Source organism: Electrophorus electricus, chromosome 18 (assembly GCF_013358815.1).
Source record: "Electrophorus electricus isolate fEleEle1 chromosome 18, fEleEle1.pri, whole genome shotgun sequence".
Lineage (NCBI taxonomy): Eukaryota > Metazoa > Chordata > Actinopteri > Gymnotiformes > Gymnotidae > Electrophorus > Electrophorus electricus.
Genome location: NC_049552.1, coordinates 16,134,916 through 16,155,865, shown reverse-complemented (window position 1 = coordinate 16,155,865; position 20,950 = coordinate 16,134,916).

Sequence of the window (20,950 nt, the reverse complement as noted above, 5' to 3'; positions counted from 1 at the left end):
ATTGGTCTTACTACATGGTTGCTATAGCCAGCGTGTATGTATAGTGAGTGCTAAAGATAAGGAGTGAATGGGGAGAAGTTAGTGAGGGAGAGATGAGGGTCCGTGCAAGCGAGTGTCGTCTTATACTGACGACGTCAAGTGGCAGAATTCAAACGAACATTTCGCGATATATTTCTAAGAGCAAATTTCACATTTTGAATGGAGTGTGTAGATACATTACGCGGATCAGCTGTACTGATCACAGAGACGTAGAGAATAAGATTAAGAAAACGTATGAGGAATAACAAGGCAATGGATTACAAGCGCCTGTAATTATTCATTCACGCACAAACTATTTATTGAATAAGTGTTAATCGATTCCTTGCCTGCCCGTTCAAAAAAAGTTATATTTGCCAGACTGGCTGCCGATCTCAAATCACACTTAGTTTTACTATCTGAGAAGATTAAGTTATTTGAAGTAGTGTGTCAGGTTTTATTTAGGAGAACCGTTAAAACGACACAGAAATACCACAAGCCGCCCAAAGATCTTTTTATCGGCACAAACAAAAAAAGTAAAGTAGTCGTTACATTTCTGACTAAAGTAGCTAGTTAGCTAAAAACCAGCTAGTTAACAAACTAGCGTTAGCTAACTAATTTAGTTAGCTGGTGTTAGCACTAACCAAGCGCTGGCAAAATACATTTTAGTCATATCACTTTCTATATGTAACAGTTCATGATTTTCAAATACAGGCAGACTTAACTTTAAAAATTGTGGCGCTCTCTCGCTGTCCCCGTCTCCTTCTTCTTTGTCAGTCCATGAAATGGCGCCAAGCTGTTACGTAGAGTTATTAACGCGCGCGCAGAGCCGTTACCTCGCGTCGGGGCTCTATAAAATAATTTTAGCTGTTAGCTAACCTAGCTAACGTTATCTAGGTATTTTAGCGTAAGATGTCTATTTCTGTTTGTAACATTTGACTTTTGAAGAGCCCGTGATCAAAATATTAAAAATGCGAATAAAATACGAAAGGCGGAGTTTCGATGTTGATTCAGCGTTGAAATTCCAACGCTGATTTATGAGTATTTTGTTAACCTTTTCACAACTATTTAACACAAAACGTTTCTGACATTTCAACCACAGTCGCTCAAATGTCAGCTGGGACAAAACAGTATTCAATATGGCAAAAATATCCATTCTTCCATGTCTACTAGCTTATTCACACAAAATAACTTTAACAAAATAAACTTTTACTAATGGACAGTCAGTTTTGTCAAAAGTCATGTAAACTCTAATAGCCTCTGCTTTTTATGTATACAGATCATTTTATAATAAATCAGAATCTATGATCCTTTATGTGTTATGTTATTCATTTCTAATTCAATGCTTAAACATATTTTTCCTGTAAATACACTTTATGACTTCATGTGTCCACAGGAACCATGGAAGCAGGGACCCTTTCTACACAGACTGGTAGTAGATAGGGGTATGTCCTGTTTTTCCGGAAATCTGTTATAAGTTCTTTAGTTTAAGTTCTTTAGTTTTGGAGGAGCTGTTCTTGGAACACCATCCCGTCAGTCTGGATGGGAGCAGAGTGATGTGTGTTCATGGTGTGAAGAAGGGGTTTCAGCGTAAGTGTAAGGGTGGAGGAGAGGTAGGGCTCTAGTCTGACAGTCTGAGGGAGGTTAGTCAGCTGGGTTGGGACAGTCCTACATCAGTCAGTGGGCAGTCAGTGTGGGATGGGTGTGTTGAAGGCAGAGCTGAAGCCTATAACAACATCCTCACATGGCTCCCCAATGTGATACCATGTTTGGAATAAAACCCTGGATTGTTATCCAAGAAATATTTGCACTATATGCACTTAAATTTTCATACTGAATGTGAAAAACCTTAATTAGCAAAAGATTAAAGTATCCTCATTAAATGACAAAAAGGTTAAATTATTCTGTCACTCCTTCTGTGTTACAATAACTGTGCTGCTGATGATACTAATAATAATAATAAAAAACAAACAAACAAACACAAAACCATACATTTATTAGAAACAGTTAGATCTGGACACATGCTCCTTAGCTAATCTAGGTAGTAATAGACAACCTTGTATGTTCCCGGATCGTACACACGATGGCAGTAAATCGCTGAAAATTGTGACTGCCTGTGACTGCCTTTGACTGTGACTGCCTGCTTTAGGCTACCTGTGGACTGTAAATAGCCTAAGCTACTTATAAACCTCAGTCATGGACAAACATTGAAATATCTGCATATACATGTATAGAACGTCACCTGAGTGGATAGATCAAATTCAGAAAATCAGTTCAATACAAAACCCAAGCCTGCCACCAACAGCTGTGAAGTAGGATTATTCTACTTGAAAGTTGAGCTAGCTTTATTTTCATTTGTCATTTTAATGTTTCACACAGTGGAAAACGCAAGGGCAAGACTGAAGCATTGCAGTGAAATGCTGTGTGTGAAAGGTTGGATTGGAATTATGTGATCGCAGTTAATAGGAATATTTATGTTGAGTCACTGGACATAATTGCCCTGATGAGAATACAGTTTGTGTGTTACTTTGAATAGGATAAGGCAAGGCAACTTTATTCCTATAGCACTTCCATACATTGTGGCAGTAACCACAATGACAAGTTAATGCTTCACACAAACATATACAAATGATATAAATAAAAATAAAAATTAAATAAGAAAGCTTATAGCCTCCTGAGATCTACCACCTCAGGAAGGATTTTGAGAAAAAAGAGTTAAGGGTGTATAACACAACCTGTCATGTGGTTACAGGATTCAGGTCCACAAGGACCCCAGAATTTCTGTGCAGCTTTGACCTTCAAACACAAATCTACATTTCAGCTATAAATCAGCACTTGCTTTCGTATTACAGTCATGCTAATAGTGTGGTAGGTTCGATTTCTCCTGCTCTGATTTCCATACTTGGCTGCCTAGCCCGGAGCAAATGTACCAGTATCTTTGTGTCCCTCAATCACGACAGCGATACTGACCTCTGGCCACCACACTTCATTTTACTGTGTCCAACATCTCTTTCATTCTTCCTTGTTTTTATTACGGCATTGTGACTTTAAGCGTTAAGTATAACAATTTTGTGATTCTATTTAGATTAAGGAGCAGCTCTCTAGTTTCTGTGTTGGTAAAAAAATGTGTCTCGCATTTTATTTTAAAGGTAAATATTACAAGTTTCATGTTTAGTCAGTGTTCGGCCTCGCCATACTGAGATAACACGCATACTGAGATAACAGCTGGACTGAGATCAGAAGTGTACTCATCCACTAACGTCAGTCACTATATGACAGTATATAACCAATGCAAAAATAATGATAAAATGTTCTCTGTGGAAGAAGCCACATTAAAGGCAAACATGTAGCATTATGTCACAGTCAGTAACCCAAGTGTTGTTTTATGCGGGTGGCAAAGAACCTTACAGACTGAGTAATTGGAGGCCAAAACGACACCAAGCTGGAATAAAAGAAGCCCCCAGGGTATATGACATGAAGGCTGAAGGGCAGGTGTTGGAAATGAGGGATCAATGCTGAAGAACAAGAGAAGCCGTTTCAAACACGATGACCTGTTCTTGCTTATCAGGCAGTAGCAGTGTGTCTGTTCTCGCTGGGCAGTGTATGGCACACAAACTCCTGCTCCCATGTGTCCCAGGGGCTTAATAAAGAGATGCAATTCACTGTGTTTCCACAATAAATAATGGAGAGACTTCTGATGCAAATGATCTGGGGTGCTTTAATCAAACTCCTTTTGATTAAAGCACCCCAGATCATTGAACTGTTCTTTTTATACATGATTTACATGAAGTATCTTTCTGTGATGTTTTAACAAGGTAATTCATTAATTTTGCTTGGGAACAGGTGACTAGAGAAAGACATTGTGTGAATTACACTAATGAACTTCAGCATCACAGTGGCATTTATTTGCATGTGAAAATAACTAAACAAAACAAAATATAAAACAAACAATTTATTTTTTATATTGGATTCTCTGCAATAGGCTGTGAAAGACATTTTGCGGCATTTTCATTCCAACACCCAACAACTGACGTCTGACTCAGTATCAAAAATGACCATCTTATGTTGGGAGAGGGAAAAGATTTCTTGAGCAAAAATGGAAATGAGCTTGACCCCTCATCACAGCTTACTTGTGCTGGAAGAGAAGGTATGGTGAGTATGTGGTGAGGGTGAAGAGCATAGTTAATATAGTGATTGTGGTGAGTATGTGGTGAGGGTGATGAGCATAGTTAATATAGTGAGCATGGTGAGTATGTGGTGAGGATGATGAGCATAGATAATATAGTGAGCATGGTGAGTATATGGTGAGGGTGAAGAGCATAGTTAATATAGTGAGCATGGTGAGTATGTGGTGAGGGTGATGAGCATAGTTAATATAGTGAGCATGGTGAGTATGTGGTGAGGATGATGAGCATAGATAATATTGTGAGCATGGTGAGTATATGGTGAGGGTGATGAGCATAGTTAATATTGTGAGCGTGGTGAGTATGTGGTGAGGATGATGAGCATAGATAATATTGTGAGCATGGTGAGTATATGGTGAGGATGATGAGCATAGTTAATATAGTAATTGTGGTGAGTATATGGTGAGGGTGATGAGCATAGTTAATATAGTAATTGTGGTGAGGGTGATGAGCATAGTTAATATAGTGAGCATGGTGAGTATGTGGTGAGGGTGATGAGCATAGTTAATATTGTGAGCATGGTGAGTATATGGTGAGGGTGATGAGCATAGTTAATATAGTGAGCATGGTGAGTATGTGGTGAGGATGATGAGCATAGTTAATATTGTGAGCATGGTGAGTATATGGTGAGGATGATGAGCATAGTTAATATAGTAATTGTGGTGAGTATATGGTGAGGGTGATGAGCATAGTTAATATAGTAATTGTGGTGAGGGTGATGAGCATAGTTAATATAGTGAGCATGGTGAGTATGTGGTGAGGGTGATGAGCATAGTTAATATAGTGAGCATGGTGAGTATGTGGTGAGGGTGATGAGCATAGTTAATATTGTGAGCATGGTGAGTATGTGGTGAGGATGATGAGCATAGTTAATATAGTAATTGTGGTGAGTATATGGTGAGGGTGATGAGCATAGTTAATATAGTAATTGTGGTGAGGGTGATGAGCATAGTTAATATAGTGAGCATGGTGAGTATGTGGTGAGGGTGATGAGCATAGTTAATATAGTGAGCATGGTGAGTATGTGGTGAGGGTGATGAGCATAGTTAATATTGTGAGCATGGTGAGTATATGGTGAGAGTGATGAGCATAGTTAATATTGTGAGCGTGGTGAGTATATGGTGAGGGTGATGAGAAAAAAGCTAAATAATGAGGAGATGAAGAGGAACTCTGAACTCTCACTCTGCAGCTGTTTCTGAGGGGAGTAAAAGTATAACATTGGCATGCTGGGACCTGGTAACCCCACCCACAGTCTAGTAACCCTACCGACAGCCTGGTAACCCCACCCACAGTCTAGTAACCCCACCCACAGTGTGGCAAACCCATCCACAGTCTGGTAACCCCACCTACAGCCTGTTAACCCCACCCACAGTCTAGCAATCTTGTGGGTTTTCCATCGCCATCTGTGGATTTCAAGAAGTCCTTTAATCTTAAATCTGGATAGACCCTCTCCTGCTTGATCTGAGGCCATAGAAGCCCTTAACAAGCCTACATCAGTGTGTGCTGCAACACAGTTAGGAGGAGCATGGCCGGCCTGTTATGCCTGATCTTTCTCTGGACCTGTGCCATACATGCATGTGAATGTGAAGTGACAGTTATGAAACTGCTTGGCGCCTGACTCACCCGGCTAGAGAGTCATTCGAGTGCAAATGATCAATACAACAACCCTTATTATTGTGTCATTTGTATGGAGCTTGTAACCAGACTCCATCTGTGCATCCACACAAAAAGAACGGCTGCTGTGTAAAAAGGCGTCGGGGTGCAGAAGTGAGGAGCTCCTGTGGACTTTCACCTTTTTTGTATTTTTCATTTGGAAGTGTTGATGCTGCAGTGGCGTACTAGAGCCATTCCTCAATGGATTGTGCTGTGCTAGTAGAATTAGACTCATGGCTTTTATTTTCTGTTTTTCCTCCAGAATCTTTATTTCTTCAGGTTTCATAAGATATCAGGCCCAGATCTAACAGCTAATCATGGATCATTTAAAAGTCCTTCTTACCTGTCACCTTTCATATAAACTTAACAGCTGCACTCTTCTAAAGTGTGACTCTGCTCTGCTGGCAGCTCTGGCAAAGCAGATATTCCCAATTAATTACTTTGCAGTTTTATCACACGATGACAGCAAAAATAAATGAATAAAATGTTCAGTGTGTCACTGAAAATGTTTCAGTTTAGTGGTTTGGAAATGAATATAGCGACTAAAATGCAGCGTGGAATTAATTTCATTTCAGGAATACGTTGGCATGGTTACAACATTCATCTCCACAGCTGGGAAGTTTCCCAATTACTGCAGGCTGATATGGGCTCCATAGATTGGTGTCAAAAGACAGCAAGTCTGAAAGACTCTTTCCTTCATATGCAGTAAGCATGCATAATGAAACAGCTAGCTTCTGCGCCTTCATCCTGCCTCTCTCAACATCCTTCTAGTTGCTCAGTGCGATTCTACATTTTCTTGTTTCCCCGACAAACCTAATGCCATTGACATCATTTCTCTGCTTTATTTTAATTTTGGAAAAGTCACAGTCCGATGGGTCAAGTGAATACAGTGCAGCATAACACGTGCTGATCACTGATCTGTAATAAACATAATGCCCGCGTCTCCACATCATGGCATTATTACAGCAAAATAGCTCACCTTACCTTTAATACATACTTTAGAGCATACCACAGCAATGCTTAGATGGACAACAGCCATGGAAGGATTATTGTTCAGAGAGATGATTTTAGTGTTTTGAGTTGCCATTGTCAGTGTGTGTGTGAAATGGGAAGTGTGTCCACAAATCATTGTAAATACCTAATGCTCTATCAATACTGTATTTGTATTGAGACACAATAGCGATTAATGTGCTTTACCCATATATGTGTGAGTGTGTGTGTGTGTGTGTGTGTGTGTTTATGTGTGCGTGTGTGTATGGCCACCAAAGACTTATTGATACACATAGAGAGTGATGTCTACACAATCTGGTCAAATCACACAGAAAAGCAACTACTGCACAAATGACAGAAAAGGTTCATGTCGGCTATGACAGAAGTGTGTCAGAATACGCAGTGCACTGCAGCCTGCTGTATATAGGACTGTGTGACTGGTCAGAGTGCCCACTGTTCCGATTTGGCCTTTGTTGTACCTTGTCCACCAGATTTGCTTTGCTGACTCCAGGTAAATTGAAATCAACCTGGAAAGGTGAACTTGAACTGGTAATGTGAACTCTAACCAGTACAAAGCTAGTGTTTATGGCTTTTTTCCTCAGTAAATGTCACTCATCTCCAAATGGGCATCTCACACCAATCTGAGTTAAACCTACATTCTAAAAGGGCAAAGTTATTACTGTTATATGGTCACCATAATTCAGACTTTTCAAGCAAGAAAAGAGAAAATGGATGGAACACTGGTATTCTAAAATGAATTCTTATACCCAGTGAAGAAGACACATTTTTTGATTGGGTGTTTCAGCTCTTTTGTCTGGTGTGGAAGCCAGTGCCCCAAATGAGAATATGGATCAATGAAAAGAAGAGTTGACGATCAGTCGATGATAGGCAAGACCTGCCTATCTAGTCTAAGTCAATCAAGTGTCTTGACCAGTCTGCCTGTGTATATGTGTAGTCAGGGACATGCCTAACACGGTGGCATGGAACGTGTCAGTGTTTCAGTGCTGTGAGCTTTTCATCTCCACAAACGCAGCATTTTGAAATGATTTGTTTTTGTAACACATTTGGGGTTTTTTAATGCTTATGATAAATTTTTGTTCTCACCTAATTCAGTTGTGTTCTCAGCTTTCGTTAGCTCTGGAAATGTTGTAATTTGGATCTCCAGACTGCCATAGAAATGGAGCCAAATTGTCACATCTTCCAGGCTTTCTTCTTCTTTACATTTATATAGCAGCTTTCTCATACTCAAGGACGCTTTCTTACTTCTTATCAGTAGTGTATCCAGTCAGCAGAGCTTTAGCTAATGTAGATAACAGAAATGCAGCATAGAGTAAGTAAAATGAAACTTGTGATGTCATTCTAGGGGAGTGTCTGGAAGGAACCACATGATTCCAGACCTACATCTGTGTCCTTGCATGCTGGGGACCAAAACTGAGGGTTGCTTGCTGCATTTCTGTGTTTCTGATTAGACAACTGATTCAGTCTCTAGTTATTCATGTAAAACAGGTGCACTTGCTGTGTTCAGTGGCCATGGGAACAGAGAAATGCAACTCCTGAGAATCACACAATTGATATTCAGGAGTATAACAGTCCAGTGAACATGAAAGGAAGAAAAAGAAAACACCTAACCACGACTTACATAACAGTTCATGATTGTTCTCCATGAGGACTACAGACAATTGGATAATAAAGTAACTGGTATCTTAGCTACATTTCCATGAAGAGTGTGGCTGGAAACATTTAGCTTACATGACAAGAAATGGCTTTGTGTCCTGTCAGCAAAGTAATCACAAGCAAACCAGTCAGGGCTCCTGTGTGAAAGCAGACTCCATGATAACAGGAAGCCTGTACTGAGAGTTGAACAAGCCACACACATTTACCTGACACTTTTATCCAAAGCAACTTACAATTATGAGTACAACTTGAGGGTTAAGGGTCTTGCTCAGGGGCCCAACTGTGGGAACTTGGTGGTGGTGGGAATTGACCCAGCAACCTTCCAATTACTAGTCCAGTACCTTCACCACTGAGCTCCCACTGCCCACTTTATGAGGAGTCTCTCCAACATGTATTATCCTTTCATATTTACAATACTTATTCTTTCTCTTTTTTGACTTAATACACAACACCACAGCATCCAAAGAACCCAAAAGCTAAATTAAACTCATAATTATTACTTCACACTATAGCTGTCACAGCAATGAAAAGGGAAAAGAGCTTATTCAGCGCAACATGTTGAACATTCACGTCCTGTCAGCCAGCAGTGCCTTGACATGCGTCCAGCTGCTGTTACACATCAGTGAATTATTCATCTACCAGCAAGCATGATGGCCTCTCGAGACTCTTGAGAAGTACACGGTGTGGAGTATGGCTGGTTCCATCCAGAATGGATGTTAAAAAGATGTGTTAGTTCAAGTCAGGGCTCTGTGGCATCGCTTTGTAAGTGGAATCTGTGGAGTTTTGTGATTCGCTGGAGTGAAATATGAAATGGCTCGCTTCAGTGTCCATTTTTGGGAGGGACGATGCAAATGGCATAGTCATCGAGACCGTGTATCACATATTCCACAGGGGCCACAAGAAACCCGATGACTCTTCTGTAGTTACTGAAATATGGCCGTTATGAGTCAGGCTTTTTGGCTCCAAACAAGTAGCAGTTGATGACTGTCTTTCTCTCGTGCCTCATTCTGGATCTGTGATGGTAGCAGACACAGGTTCATTCTTCATCCCAGAGTGCCACTTCGTTGTCATTTTGCTTCCACTCCACGCAGCAGTTGCCGTGCCACTACACACTTGGACTCCTTTCAGCTTCATTCCATCAGAAGTTCAGTGGAATCATTTTGCCATCGAAAATATCTGCCGCGTACTTTGTATTCCGTGACAGCGTTCACAAGTGTTGTGACACTACACCAATGCAGATCCCAGGAATACAGTGGAAAGGTTATTCTAGCACAAGATTCTACTTCTCTGCACAAGTAATATGCACAAGAAATTATTTCTTGCTATTTCAGCCTTGTTCTGCTGTGGAACAAATCTCTTTACCTCCAAAGCCTGTCTGGCTAAACCCCATAGCTTATTTGACCATAAGTGTGCTGTGCTTCAATAGCGAAACATTATTTACTTTACATACTACACAAGCCCTCAGCAAGCTTTTACTGCCATCAAGAGTTGCAGATATCATCTGAGTGATGCCATTTCATAATTTGTCTGGATACGCACTGAGAGAGGCGAGTGCAGAGAATATTAATTTCGGAGCACTTGTTCTGCAAATTACATGATTTCTTAGCATAATCAACATTTGTCTGGGAGCCACCAGTGTTAAAGGTACAGCATGCACTAAAAGCAAGGTAAGTGCACCGTTGAAAGGTCCATCTTCAAAGCAGTCCTCGCCATATGAATGTTTTATGAAATTGCACGGTGGGATTTTTTTGCCTGCTTTTTGTTTCGTTTTTTTGTGTTTGTTTATGCCCATGTGCTTGCTGGCCTGAGCTGCATCTGAGATGACTAACAGGAGCTGAAAAAGCCCCAGTCCTGGTCCAGTAGTGTTTAATGTGCAGAGATAAAGGGGAAGAAATAATATCTGTGCAAAGCATGGCAGGCGTGCTCCTCATATAATGGCCTTATGTGGCGACATGAACACTGAAAGAGTCATTAAGAAGAAAGGAAGCAGGGGCACCAAATATGGAGCTTCCTGGTTCTCTGTTCTCCGTCTGGCACTACAGAGTAATGGTTTACCCTCAGCCCCCCACCGGTCTGTCTACTTTTCCAATTTGTGTTGCTACAGGCTCGTGTCTTGTATCTCCATAAGATAATGATGGCAATGTCATTCTCAAGAGAGTAGTCTCAGAAAACAAACTGTATCTCCTGTTATGCTGTTCAAGGGGTCAACTACAATAGTAACGTCAGTGACATTACAATAAATAACCCTGTGATAGTATAGTCTGTGAGGTGAGGTACATCGGTAGAGGCCTGTTCATGAAAGACAAGGCCAGAGCAGGTGTTAGAGGAACTTGCCTCTTAACGAAACTGGAGGCAGTGTAGATGTGCTGAGTGAGAGCAGCGACTGTATGAGGCTTCGTCAAAACAGCGTAAAAATAAAGCATGTAGTCAAAGCAGATCCACAATGAGCCACAATCAAATCAATGACCCAATATCAGGCAAAGTGGGTTAGCTTGCTAATGTGCTTGTAAAATAAAATGTGTTACAAAATTGGACAGCAAAAGAGTATTTAATATTAGCTGAGAATAAATTGATAATGAAAAAAGGCTTAAATAAACATAAATAAACTGTTGCTTGTATAAATAGATTGTTTAATTTTCCCATATTCCTTTTTCAGATTGTATCAAAGTGATTTCGCAGTGATGACATGCAATAATGAATAATAACAAAAACAATAATCAAACCACAGTGCTTCTAAAATGTTACTTTTCAGTGTCATGATGTTCCTCTGACACACACACACACACACACACACATATATACATACATACACACACACACATACACACACACACACACACATATATACATACACACGCACACACACACACACACACACACACACACACACACACACACACACACACACACACACACACACCTCCTCGTCCAGGCATGGAGCCTCCTGATAGCCCAGACACGTGTATTCAGCAATGGACATGCTATGAATGAGTGTGAGTCAAAGCATGATTCACCCTGCTGTTGCCTCTGGCACTGATGTTACAAGTGGCTGCCCTAAGAAACCAATGTACACAGGAAGCACAGCTGTTTACCATGTATTTTATTTTTGATTTCACTCTAAATAGTTTGAAATGCACATGTGTAAATCTGTAACATGTAAAACTGTAGCCTCATGTCATGAGCTCTGCAGTGATACTTAACGCAGGAATTGCATGGAGCAAGACTGATTGTTTACACAGGAGGAAGGATACACCTGCAGTGATAAACCCTGCCTCATCACGGCTCCGGGGCTGTGTGGGAGCTGTGTGACTCATTCGGAAAAGAATGACTGACATGCATCAGAAATACATTGATTCATTGTGAATAAACATTTTAGTGACATTACATACGCAAGCAGTGTTGTTGCTTAAGAATCATATTTAATCCCTACATAATATTGACTTTATTGTGCTGTGTTTAATCAGAGCTCCTGCTTTTACATGTAGCACTCACACCTTAAGAGTGGTTAGAAACTAGTAACATTTTCCAACTGACTTAACTGAGGATTAACTTTATTAAAGCCAATTTTTACTCGGCTCTTAGGTTCAGAGCTTAGGCTGAGCCAGTTCAGCTTTATTCAGAGTCTGTTTATTTGGCACAAATAAAACCAGAGCCAGATATTTACAGAACTAGAGCTCAGACCATCCAGACAGAAAGAGAGTAGAGAAAAAAACCTCAGTCACAATTACAGGCCTCGTCGGTGCACAATTTTTAGCCAATCAAATGCTATTATTTATTCAGTATCCATTAACATAATGCATTCATTCGTGGTCCAGGCATGGATGTCCAGCAAAGTATGAGCAAATATTCTACAGAAACAAGCTGGAAACAAACTTCAGGACTGAGGGCATGGCACGGGTCTACCACAAGCCATTTAATTGAGTCATATAATTTCCTATTCTCACTACCCATATGGAAAACATGATTCCATTATCTATATATCTTTATGGTCAGTACAGGTTCACAGAAACACTTTTATTAAATAGGTTAACTGCATTTTCAGAATTCATTTTCAGAGTATTTAACTTGACACATGGCTCCTCTGCGGGCGGTAACATTGTGGGGGCTAAAATCTATCAATTTGCCACTTTAGTTTTAACGTTAAAGATGTTGGGCTTGAGGTAGCCAGAGTGGTTGTGACAATACAAAACACACATTTTATATTCTATTTTCAGTTCTAAGAGTTTTTGTGCTCCTCCAATCCAGGAAATTCAAATAATCTGTGGTCGTGTTAAGCCAACATGTGGCATAGTTCCTCTTGCATTAGTCCTCGCAGTGCATGATTGGATGAGGGGGTCAGTTGAATTCCGTACTTCTGGAGAGATTTCACAGGGCTTATCCACTAAAGTGAAAGATAATATCAGAATGGGAGAAATGAATAGAGGTGCACATGTGGGCATGACACAGGGTTACAGCGCCTTCGTGCTGGTGGAAGAGAAGTGATGCAGGCATCCTCATTTCAGAATGTGTGTTGAACCTGAGACCTGTAGTTAAAGACTGACAGTGCATGGAAATGTTTAGACATGTATCAGCAGGATATAGCATGTACTAGCACAGCGATTAGCTCTTATCGCCATGTTAGGACTACTCGTGGTAAAAAGACTGCAGTAAGAAGTCTGACACATTTTCAAAAAGACAATCAACCCTAGAATGTCTAGAATGGAGGATTTCTATATTAAGGTGCTTTCTGCACCCCAGCCCAACCTTTCTTGTATAAAAAGATGACATTTATAAATGCTGTTTCTTTGTCTTCCCTCAGTCCTCCAGAGTTACACTAATTTAACTGTCATATTGAATAGTCCTTTCTGTACAGGACACTGTACGAGCACCGTACGGCTGAGACAGGACATTGTACGAGCACCGTACGGCTGAGACAGGACACTGTACGAGCACCGTACGGCTGAGACAGGACATTGTACGAGCACCGTACGGCTGAGACAGGACACTGTACGAGCACCGTACGGCTGAGACAGGACATTGTACGAGCACCGTACGGCTGAGACAGGACACTGTACGAGCACCGTACGGCTGAGACAGGACACTGTATGAGCACCGTACGGCTGAGACAGGACACTGTACGAGCACCGTACGGCTGAGACAGGACACTGTACGAGCACCGTACGGCTGAGACAAGACACTGGCTGCTTTCTGCAATCTGAGCAATAAACTAAAACGCTTGCAGCAAGACTGCAAGAGACAAAGGAACGCGTTCACTTGTCACGGTTGAAGAGTTTTAGGTGTATCCAGTGCTTTTGATTACAGTGGCCATCTTAGGGTGTGGATAATGACCCATTTTCAAGTGACTAATCAAATCAAAGGGGAACTACGTAATGAGAAACAAGAGATTTTTTTTCTGAACTACATCCAGTAGTTATTTGTCAAACGTAGAGGTGCACATGTATATCCTTCGTCTGTCTAAGTGTCCGGCAAAACTGTTATGTCCTGTGAGTTATTAGTTGACGCTATAATAGATTTCCTTACAGGATTGCTCCATCTTTTACTGTCTCTGCTGGTTATAGGTGCCGAGTTCACCCAAGTGCTTAGTAGCGCCTTGAAGCTTTTACCTGATAATCAGACACTTCTTCTACTTAGTTTCAAGGCACAAGATTCTCACATCAGAAAGAAGCAGAACTCTCAGCCTCAAACTATTAAATATGCTGTGCAGTAGGCAATGGTAATTATTCTGTAGAATTCAATAAACTCTCTTGAATCGTCTCTCAACAAGAGGGCAGAGGAGAAGATTGCCTCCTATATCAGACCAGTGCAACTCTGAACGGCAGCATCACAAAAGGAAGGAAAAACACATGCAAATAACTGAAATCACCCTAACTGACCACAAAAGATCTCGGGTGAGATTCCGTTTTATGTTACAGTGCAACGCACAGCACAATGACCGACAGAGGGTGGGGTCACGAATGCCTACCCTCCTGGCGTCCATGTTTCTGTGGTTTCCCTGTCATGTCTGTTTTCCTTTACTTCCTAGTTGTTCCATTCCTTCGTTTTGTTTTCTCCGCCCCCTCGTCTGTTTTCCCACACTTGTTATTACTTTCACCTGTGTCTGGTTTAGAGTTAATTAACCCTGCTTGGCTCCCTGTGTCTTGGCTGTTCATTGAATGTATGTAAGTCGTGTTTATTTTTCCTAGCCTGTATGTTAATTCTAACCTTTATTTACTCAAGCCTCCGTGTTTCGTTCTAGCCGCTGTTTGTGTTTATTAGTTGTTTGCGTACCCTAGCCCTTGGTCTTGTCACGTATCCTCGTACTCTTCGTGTTGGTAAACTGACCCTGGACTACCCTAACGACCTTGACTTTGGATTTGCCCCTAATAAATCTTGCTCTTCTCCGCACTTGCGTCCACCTCCTTACCGCTCACCGTTACAGAATGAACAGTCAAACAAGGACGCAGCGAGAGAGCGAGACTCTGGGAGATGGTTGTTCCACTGGGATGAAACTTCTACACAGTCCAAGTTTGTTACGTCTCAGTGCCACCATACCAGAGACAGCAAATCCCCTGGCACGGCAGGTACACCAGCATCTAGTCGTCCCCAGAAAAAACAGTATTCCATGTATTTTGACGATGATGATGAGACCCCAGGTAAGCACCAAGAGTCTACCCGTCATGACCAGATGGGTCGCCATGCCAGTTCCTGTTCCTGGTGTGAAGGGTGCCATACAGCCTGTTCCTGATCCTGTTGACTATGTGGAAGACGCCGTGCTGCTGCTTCCTGTCCCTGGCGTAGAAGACGCCACCCATTCTGGTCTTGTTCCTGTTTCTGGAGTGGAGGAAACCGCTCTGCCTGTCCCCGCACCTCGTGCCAGGCCTGTCCCCGTGGTTGCTCCTCAAGACTCCCTGTGCCCCTAATAGATGCTACAGGTGTGCCTCCTGAGATGCTTAGGACTCGTAGGGCCACACCTCACAGCAAGCCAGTGACCCTTAAGGCCTCTCTTTCAGCCTCCCGGACCTCTATGACTCCTTTGCCTAGGCCTGGTGCTTCCCCTTAACTCCTATGCTCCCTGGGTCTGCTGCACCAGCCCCTATTACTGCCCCAGTGTCTGCTCCTATTGTTTCCTCAGCTCCTGTTTTGCCTGCTCCTGTTCCTGGTTTTGTCCATGTTTCCATGTTCCTGTCCATACATCCATGCCCGTTTATGTTACCATGGTGAGATCTCTTACCCTGCGTTGTGGCATCAGTGTTTCATTACCTGTTCCAGTACCTGTACCCATGCCAGTTGTGTGTTTTATTCCTGTGCCTGTCTCTGTTGTACTGAAAATACTTACCTACTCCTACTCTCTTTCCCCATCTTGCTTCTGTCCCTCGATCTGCCCCAACTCCTAAGCCTGTCTGTAGTCCTGCCCCTGGACCTGTCCCTACATCGTTTACTCCTTGTGTCCCCCAGGTTTCTGTGTCCAGATCGGCTTCTTCAGCGTCCTCTGGTTCTGTTTCCTGTCCTGCCTCGTCATCCCTAGCTCCTCCTTTTGGTCCTGTCTCTACTTCATGTGGTACTCCTGTTCCTACTCCCTGTCTTGCCTGAACTCCCGCCTCTGTTCCTATTCCTGGTATTGTGCTGGTTTTTGTTCCTGCCCCTTTGCCCTGGTCTGTTTTGCATTTTATTTTGTCAACATTCGGTTTCCTTTCTTGCATTTCCTCGTCCTCCCTCTCTGCACGTTTGTCATCGTCGGTCCTTCTGTTGTGGGTTTTGTTCCTGGTTCTTGTTCTGTGCTTCTGCTCCTGTTGCTCCGGTTTCTGCTTTTGTTCCTGGTTCTTGTCCTGTTCCCTCGGTTTCTGTCTGTTCCTGCTTCTGCTCTTGGTTCTTGCTGTTCTATCTACTCCTGTTGAGTTTCCAGTTTCCGTCTGTTCTTGTGTCTCGTCTGGGTCCTGTCGCTGCTCCACGTCTTGTCCGCTCTGCTTGCCAGTGTCTTGTCCTGGTCCTGTTTTTGCTTTAAGTGTTCTGGTTTTTGGGCACCCCGGTGTTTTATTAAATAGGTTAACTGCATTTTCAGAGTATTTAACTTGACACATGGCTCCTCTGCAGGAGGTAACATTGTGGGGGTTAAAATCTATCAATTTGCCACTTTAGTTTTAACGTTAAAGATGTTGGGCTTGAGGTAGCCAGAGTGGTTGCTAAGTGACAATACAAAACACACATTTTATATTCTATTTTCAGTTCTAAGAGTTTTTGTGCTCCTCCAATCCAGGAAATTCAAATAATCTGTGGTCGTGTTAAGCCAACATGTGGCATAGTTCCTCTAGCATTAGTCCTCGCAGTGCATGATTGGATGAGAGGGTCAGTTGAATTCCGTATTTCTGGAGAGATTTCACAGGGCTTATCCACTAAAGGGAAAGATAATATCAGAATGGGAGAAATGAATAGAGGTGCACATGTGGGCATGACACAGGGTTACAGCGCCTTCGTGCTGGTGGAAGAGAAGTGATGCAGGCATCCTCATTTCAGAATGTGTGTTGAACCTGAGACCTGTAGTTAAAGACTGACAGTGCATGGAAATGTTTAGACATGTATCAGCAGGATATAGCATGTACTAGCACAGCGATTAGATTTACTTGAGCCTCCGTGTTTCATTCTAGCCGCTGTTTGTGTTTATTAGTTGTTTGCGTACCCTAGCCCTTGGTCTTGACACGTATCCTCGTACTCTTCGTGTTGGTAAACTGACCCTGGACTACCCTAACGACCTTGACTTTGGATTTGCCCCTAATAAATCTCGCTCTTCTCCGCACTTGCGCCCGCCTGCTTACCGCTCACCGTTACAGACGCACAACATGCAGGAAGAGTATGCAGAGCACTGCGACATAGACTCATAGCTAAAGAAATCAAAGGCTGCAGTGAGCAAATGCCTGTTGTAGTTGGCCATATCCCTGCGGTTTTATAAGCAACTCCAACACGGGTGCAGAGCACTGGGTCAGCATGCTGACACCCATTACTGCAGCGCAGAGATTCTCCTCAGGACACATAACACAGCGGAGGAGTAGGAATCAATCCACAAAGACATTGAGGCTCTTTTCACCTTCAAAACACATAAACAAAAAAAGTTATCAAGACGCAACGTTTTGTGTGTTCACCTAGCTCTCTGCTGAAAACTCACATGAACTCTCCTTACCAGAAATTTAAATTTAGCTTGTGTAAAATTCAAGTGAAATTCTTCATAGATATAATGTTCTTGAGGATTTTCATGTCAAATGTCAAGGGTCATAAAAGTGGCGTGTTCCAGGCGTGATAATCAGCATTGCATATGGTAAATCAGCTAATGACGAAGAAACAACCGATCTAGAGAGTACAGCACTGATGAGGAGATCTAGAGAGTACAGTACTGATGAGGAGATCTAGAGAGTACAGCACTGATGAGGAGATCTAGAGAGTACAGCACTGATGAGGAGATCTAGAGAGTACAGCACTGATGAGGAGATCTAGAGAGTCCAGCACTGATGAGGAGATCTAGAGAGTCCAGCACTGATGAGGAGATCTAGAGAGTCCAGCACTGATGAGGAGATCTAGAGAGTCCAGCACTGATGAGGAGATCTAGAGAGTACAGCACTGATGAGGAGATCTAGAGAGTACAGTACTGATGAGGAAGCAACCGTGATGAGTAGTTAATGGAGCAGAACTGCACACTGGGAATCTTCTGGAATGATCTTTCTCTTTTTTTCTCTTTTGTATTATGTGCTACAATATTAAAATGTTAATTAGGCACTTGTGTTACCGTTAGGTCCTGGTCTCTGAGAATGTCATGCAAATTAATTCCTGGGGAAATGCAGAAGGATAAGGCATGGCCCTCTTTTTAATATTGCCTTTTATTGATTTTTGCAAAGGTTCCTTTGCGCCTACAAAACGATTTGTATGTAAACAACATGTGAACATGATGTCGTCCATTTCATACCAAATCAGACTGAGCAAATTCAGGAAACACAAAGGAAAATGCTACATAAAATAATATTCTATAACATAAAGAAATTATTGTATGTTGATTTAAGCTTTATGCTATACACAATCTTAATGTAATGTCTCCATGAAGTGACTACCTGGCAAACCCTGCAGCTCAGGTGCAGAGGTGTTCAGGCAGGAGAATGTGATGTAAAATTCCAGCTGTTATATAACAGTACCAAGCTGCGGCTAAACGACTGCGTGTTCTGGCCATTAGGGCCCCAGATATCTATTGCTGTCACAGTGAAACAGTGAGAACACAAAGGTCAGAGCCATGTGCTCATTCCACAAAGGAGGAAGACAATCAACACTGCAATTTAAAAAACATTACTCAAATGTGCTTGAGTAAATAGAAAAGTCTGCATACGACATTCATTTACATTTACTGCATTATCCAGAGCGACTTACAATTTCAAGCATCTTACAGAGATGGGCAAGTGTAGGAGGCTTGCCCAAGTACTCGTATGGGTACAGCATAGAGCACTTACCCCTGGGGGGTGGGTGGGGGGAAGCTTTGTTAACCATTACATTATACCAATTGTTACATTTACAGCATTTAGCTGACACTTTTATCCAAAACAACTTACAATTATCACTGAATACAACTTGAGCAATTGAGGGTTACGGGTCTTGCTCAGGGGCCCAAAAGTGATTACAAGTCAAGTACCTTACCCACTGAGCCACCATTGCTCAACCACATTCATAGAGTTTGAAAACAGAGTGGACCAAACAATGTAAAAATCAATGTGTGTGTGTGTGTGTGTGTTTCTGTGTGTATACAGATGTTCTTGATGTTCTTCTTTGTATTTATTGTACACAATCCAACAAACAAGGACATATTTACAACATTTACAGTGGTAATGTGTTGAGGAAAAGATCAGTTCTTTGGAGCAGTTCCAGTTCTGTCTTTATAGTAAACTACAGGAGGTTAGCCTTGACCTGTGTCTACCCAGATTCCTCTGCTTCTGTGCTATAGCCTGTGGAGGTGCTACGGTTAAAGTTCAACCGTTCACTGCAGAAGCTCGAGAGGAGCAGGGGTCAGTCCCTATAGACTGCCTGCGCTGGCAGCTGAATACAAATACAGACTTTGTGGCTTCCGCTGACCTTCAAATCTCAACATGTAAGCCAGCAAACTTTGGAAACTGCTGTGTAGCCACATGGCAATACCCCAGTGGTTCAGTCCAATTAAGACTGAAAAGTTGTTGATTTGATTCAAAAGCCATTTTGCTCCAGGCAGTTTGAGTAAAAACACTCTCTTGACTTTAATTTTGGTAGCAATTTGTATATCACTTTTCTGCCCCAGGATATTGTCCCTCTGAGATCTTAGCAGTCAGAAAGAATAATTCACCAATGTAACATGTAGTTTCACAGACAGCACACAGAGCGGTCATCTGCACACACACTGCAGACTTTCAGGTTCCCCTGACCTGTACGTTCTAATACTGCTTCCCTTAAAATGTGTTTTGAAGCCTATTCACCTTCAACTTTCCTAATACATGAACAGGGTTGCCTTGGAAACTGGACAACTAAATTATTTATACAAATTATTTTTTAAAAGTACAAGATGAAGAGTTTTTATTATTTGGTTACTCCAACTAGCTTGGTTCAGACATGCTAGAAGAATCTGGATTGAGAAATATTTCTCTAAAGTAATATGATTTCAGAGTCATAATTTAAATCAATAGTGAAATCAGTATAAGAGCAATTCAGTATAAGAATTCAGTATAAGAGCCGTATATCTATCCATGTGCTTGTCTGAGGTCATTTTCACAGCTATAAACTGTATTTATAAACTCTGTGTTTATAGTTTAATGCTAAATTTACATGCACATTCTATAAAGTAATCCAGTAACAGTAAGATTCATATGCCACCAAACATCTATAATAAAACTTGTTTCACGTTTGGCAATTTTAACTAAAGCTCTTGACTGTAGAGCAAAAATCAATATTTAGGGAATTTACTGAATTTTGTGGAAGACCCTGAATAGTCACTCACAGTCATTAATCAAGGTCAGAATTAATAGTTAGTTTTTATTAGATTATTTACTTGCATGGCAGAGGATATTGAAAAAGGAATTACTAAATGATCTAAAAGACATGTGTGATGGGGAGCAAATTGAATGTGTGTTTGACCCCCCCCCCCACCCCCACCCACACACACACACACACACACACACACACACACACACACACACACACACACACACACCCCCGGGTGCTAAGAGAGCGCTCAGTCCCATAATCTGAGGGACATTCAGCTATTATTACGATCACTTTCTCACAGCCCTTGGGTGCAAGCAGACAGTTCAGTGCAACTTCAGTGCATATTCAATTTACAGCCAAATGGGGGATCAATACCGCACTGAAAATATTCTCGACTGTTCGAAAAGAAAAAAATTATTTTGGCTGTGCCTTACTAGCAGAGTAATTGGGCATTAATCTAAAGATCTGTAATTATTTGC